We start from the raw sequence: 5,661 nt of genomic DNA on the forward strand, positions 1-5,661 counted from the left end.
CAGCTTTTTGTCTGTTCTTTAAACAGAGCCACTAGGAGCAAAGCAAGGGACAGGCTGAAGGAGCAGAGCCATCCCCAGGGTGACATGCCAAGCAAAGAAGAGTCCAGGACAAATGTATCCCCACTAGGGAGCTTTGTCCCAGTTAATATGTAGTTACAGTGGATCGGCATGAGCTGAAAAGACGGAGGGAGCCGTCAAACCTGCCTGTTGCCAAGGCCTCTAAGGAGGCATCTCCAGCAGCCCAGGTGTGTTCTCTGGTGTAGCGTGAGGGGCAGCCTCTCTGCTTTTGCCTGTTGCAGCTGATCCATATTAAACAACTAGTGTTTGGGCAAAGCCTAACCCAGTTCTCCTGCTCTTATGCAATAGTTTGGCCCCATGCTTGGGCTGTGTGTAATGGGGGTTTACATCCCCCATGTGTCTGTGTTAAAAAGGACTTTAGATGGATGTCAAATGTAATTGTGCTGTGTGTCCCCTGAGCTATGGGGGGCTTCATCTCTCTTGCCGGTGGAAGTTGTGTAGATAAATCTCTTCATTAAGCATCTGCACATAACTTTCATATTACTTTGTATCACGCCTCTATTTTCATACAACTTTGTATCAGATCCGTATATAGAAAACTTTGTATTGAGCCTTGGTATAATGTAAAAAAAATGTCTTTTTGCTAGGAGTAGAATAAGATCTCTCCCCCCTCCCTCCTTTTAATCAATTGCCCTGTTGAATGAACAAGGTGTGAATGAGCCAGGCGTGGAAAGCAAGCACCTCCAGGCAGCTGCAACTGTTGGAGAGGGGATGGAAGCCAGACCCAAGAACAATAAAACTTGTCAAGTGGGCTCACTAAAGAAGAGCAGACATCTTGATGGCCTTGGGAGTTAGAAGCAAGCACCTTCTTTTGAAAACACCCTCTTTGAACAGCATTGGGACAACACCCAGAAGGAAGCAGCACAAAGGACCAACTGACACAGATACAGATTTTGAATCTGGTATAGATTTGCATGAGAGGGAAGCTGCTATAAACATGAGGTGTCTTGCAGAGGACTCTGGGTCTCCTCTTGTCAACATGGGAGCATTGATCCGGATCAGCAAAAGCCCCGCTCCACCCCTCCAACTCACCTGGCCAGTGAAGTTAAGGGGAGCAACTAAGTGGTAACAAGAACAAGACAGAGTGTGCTTGTGTATGTGAGTGCATGAGTGTAATATATATCAGATGCAGATGATCCAGTGTTGATTGATACATGTATTACCAATAAATGTGGCGCTTTGCCTTATCTCTCCTGCAAAGATCCTGTGTAGTACTTTAAGTGCAACAGTTGTTCCACTTTAATTAAATGCTGTTTAGGTCAGCACTTTTTTCAGGTCCCCTCGGTAGCCCAGTGGTTAGGCTGTGGGCTTGGCCTGTGAGAGATGGGGGGTGCCTGTGCCCTCCACTTTGGGGAATAGGGATGGGCTTGCTCTCCTCTTGCCTGTTGAAGTTGTTCCACTTTAGTTAAATGTGCTCTGGGCCAGCCTCACAGCAACCCTCACTCTCTTGTCCAGTGGTTAGGATACTCGCCTGGGTTGTGGGAGATCCTGCTTTGAATCCCCCAGCTGCTTGTTCGGCAGGGATTTACACAGGGATTTCCTGCCTCCTCGGCGAGTGTCCTTTGCTGTGGGTCATCCTTGTCTGAACCCCCTCTCTCTCTCTCTCTCAAGAGGCCATTGTCTTCTTGGGCCGGAGAGGGGATTTGGACAGGGATCGCTCACCAGTGACTCTCCCCAGGAGGTGGCGGGCCCCAGTTCACACCCCTCAAAAGAGCAGGGGAGTGCCCTGGGGTCTGCCACAACCTGGGCGTGTACCCTGATCATGGTGGACAAGAGAGAGAGGGGGCTTTACTGCTCAGCAGCAAAGCCCCTTTAATTAAAAGCGCAAGAGGCCCTGTGACAGGCCTCTTGCTCAGCTAGGGTGGTTCTCCTCTCACACCTCAGAGGCCCTCCTGTCCCGCAGAGCGGGGAGTTGAACCAGGGTCACTCACAATCCAAGCGAGCACCCTAACCCCCGTACCATAGAGGGACTTGAGATCTGAGCCCAGGTGCTCGAAAGTATTAGGTACCTAACTCCCACTGAAATTAACAGGAGTTAGGTGTGTAAATAGCTTGGAGGATCTGGCCCTTGATCTCTCACTCCCATGCTTAGGGGTGAGCAGGCTGGGGCACGGACAGGGCATGCCCACAGGGCTTTGTGGGGGAGAGGAGAAGCGCTTCTGTGCATGGTGCAGCATTCTAGGAATAACCAGAACCTGTTAGGCTCCAGCACTACAATCTGACACCTTTCACCAGCATTGGGAATTTGCTTGTGATCAACTCTGTGTGCAACCCCAACTCCCAAACTCAAAGATCCATTGGAAGCATCTTCGAGCCTTTCCCTCCATCTATTAATAGCAACAGGATTTCCCCCCTCCAATGAATTAAGAAGGAGCAAGTTCATCTGTATTGCCCCTTCCATCTGCCACCAGACTCTGCAGGTCCTTGATCTTATATTATCAGTGGGAATGAGGTTATATTTTTCATCTTGTTTAAGAACAATCTGGCTGTTCAGGCCAAACGTATAAAGCCAACAGTGAAGGCCATCAGATGCCCAAGTTTGTCTGCAAGAAACTCACTATTGCTTTGCAGCTAGGGCTGTAGACTGTTCTTCAGCTGGGGGTGATCCTGATGCTGGAATACAGGGATGGGAGATTATCTCCTACCAGTTATTTAATCAAAGTTCAGGGGAGACAAAGGTACCTGCTGATAAAATCTTACATGACCAAAGCAAGTGAGAAAGATGGCTGACTGCAGCATTAAGACTGGTGACTTCCCCCTCCAAGCAGTGTGGGAAGGCAAAGCAGCTGGGCTTGCCTGCTACTGCTTGTACGGTCTGAGATACTTGGCATCTCTGCACACTCAGTCTGGTAAATGCAGCAGGATCACAGGCAGTTGTCCAGATTAACTCTATGCCCCTCCTGCATCCATTGCAAAGCAGAAATGCAGAGGAGGGAAACTGACAGCTGTTCTTAGGAGAGTTCCCTGCAGTTGCATAACAGAGCATGGAAAGTGGGTTAATCTGTTTCCTTTGCTGCTATTTCATAAAATGAGAGATTGCTAAGGGTATTATCTCAGTCATATGTTCCTTGTTGTGATTAGCTCAAATTTTATGCAATCAGCTAAAAAGAACCCTATTTACCACTCACTGACCCCAGGTTTACTTTGAGATGTTTTTAATATTTAATTGTACTGAAGTCTACAGGAAAAGAATTGCCAGTCTGTGATACAGCTACAATCTGGGCAGAGTCTAGCCAGTGGTCAGCTGTCTCTCTTTAGCTAATCCCCTATTCATCTCCCACTCCACCTAAAAATTATACTCCCACCAGCTGCATATGATTGATTTACTGATAGAAGTGTGGGGGAGCAGATAAAATGCAGGTTAAAGACTTGGTAGGTCTCACTAGTTTTGAAATGCAGTTTCTCCACCCTTTTCTGCATCCAGGTATAGAATCACAAGCTTAGAAGGGCTAAATTATTACTACAAGCACCTCCAGTGTAGTTATGGAAGGAACCAATTAACTGGGAATGGTCATCACATTATTTCACACTGGTTAATGGATTAGCTCCTGTTGTGTGTGTGTGTGAGCAGATGAGGACAGCAGCAGGTTATAATGCAATCTTTTCCTCCACAGCTGTGTTGCTTCACCTCCCAGAGAGAAGTCAGTCTGAAGAAGGGTGAATGTTAACTATATTTCTACCTTTACCACATGGGTGCAGGGCCTATTCTCCCTTTCAGTATGTTCTGCAGAGAGGACCAGGCCAGTGCTGGCAGTTCACATGGGCCTTAGTTCCAAGATGTCATAGTTTTGGATTACTGAGGTACAGGCCTCTTGCAGCTTGCCCTCCTAAACACTAGTTGAGCTAATTTGGGGGATCTTTCTCTGCAGCTGTGTTAAGCACAGGGCAGCAGCCATTTGAGTTTGGAGGCTAGCAGTGTAGTTTCCTTAGATGGTGGTGGCTTTGTGCAAGCAGAAAGGAGAGAGAACAGTACAGGCTTAGCCACTTACAAGAAAAATACTCAACTCTCCCCCAGAAATCCACAAGGTGGGTACATATTCATTTATACTGCACCCAAATAGGGTGTTTGTGTTGCCACAATGGTACAGGACAAACCACAATGTTTCTGCTCTGAAGGGCAGGCATTTAATTTTAGCTATAGCCAGAACACTAGAGCTGGTGGGAGAGGGAGAACAGCTAGTGGTTATCCGAGGAGATCAGTTTGGTAGAGGGCCCTGCAGCTGTTTAGATAGATCTACTGCAACTGATTTCTACCACCACACAGAGGTAATTCAACCCTAAGGCTTCCAAGTCCTGCAGCCTCATACTTAATTAGGTGTAGTCCAGTCTGACTCTTTGGGAAGGTCCATTTACTGGAGCCCCCCTATCTGCCTGATGGCCTCACAGGGTAGCAAGCCCATGCTCTTTGCTCAACAATCTACTACTACTTGGCAAGTCTCCCCCATGCCTTCTCTGGGGTCCCATCAGCCCATGGGTCAGTTCTCTGCTCTCCCTGCAGGAGGGAGAGGTCAACCAGCATCCTTCACTTTTAGAGTATACCAATAGCCTGAAAGGCTTAGCTCTAGAGCAGCTATACTCAGATCTCAGTGCTTCAGGAGCCAAATTAGCAATCATTACCCCCAAAAAGCCCCCATGCTGTGAATTCTTTGTTTTGTTTACTATAGATCCATCTTTAAACAGTACGAGATGGAAAACAGCAACATCAATGGCTTTGTGCAAATGAATATAGTAAGAGCATTCTGAGCGATTAATTAAATCAGTGTTTTAATAGGTGCTGCAAAAAAGTTACTTGTAGCTTGCAAGTTGCAGTCAGTATATTTGCCCTAGAGTTTGATGTCTGAGAACATGGCTTCCCTCACCCTTGCTGGAGAACCAGGGGGATAGTGTTCTCAGGGACATTGGCCAAGCAGCTGGGAAGGATTTTAAATCAAGCTCCAACTCAACCTCCTAAGCAATGGGAGAACCACCACAGTATAGCTCCAAGCTTCACCTCTTCAATCCCCCTGCCCCCCATCTCCCCAAAAGCAAAATTCAAGACTTGTGATTAAAAGCAGATGTTTTTATTGGAAAAACACAGACCCTTGAAAACTATTTATTCCCCTTTTTCTTGAGAAATTTACAAGAAAGTAAAGTTTGTCTAGAAGGTAGGGTGACCAGAGAGGAAGTGTGAAAAATCAAGACGGGGGTGGGGGATAATAGAAGCCTATGTAAGAAAAAGCCCCAAATATCAGGATATCTGATCACCGTACTGGAAGGTCACACAGTAAGTCAGATACATTTCCCAACCTGATCTTCCAGGAGAGCCAATCCCCTCCAGGCAAAAGAAAACGAAGCAAACATTCAGGTCACTGCCCCCTCCTGCAAAGAGAACAGGTGAGTGTGGGTGTCTGAGACAAAGCAGGAGTAGACCTGGCTGGGGGCAGCCTCTGGAGCAGGTAAGGGCTGGTACAAAGCACTTCCCCTTCACAGACAGTTTTTCAGAAGCCTCCAAAGGGCCCTTTGCAGCTGCCACCTCCCAGCAGGCGCTGGTGCAGAAGGAACCCCTCCTCCCCCGGCATGTGGCACCAGCCCAGCTCCACCCCC

The sequence above is a fragment of the Terrapene carolina genome, unplaced genomic scaffold, assembly GCF_002925995.2.
Source record: "Terrapene carolina triunguis isolate 2854851 unplaced genomic scaffold, T_m_triunguis-2.0 Scaffold31860, whole genome shotgun sequence".
Taxonomy (NCBI): domain Eukaryota; kingdom Metazoa; phylum Chordata; order Testudines; family Emydidae; genus Terrapene; species Terrapene triunguis.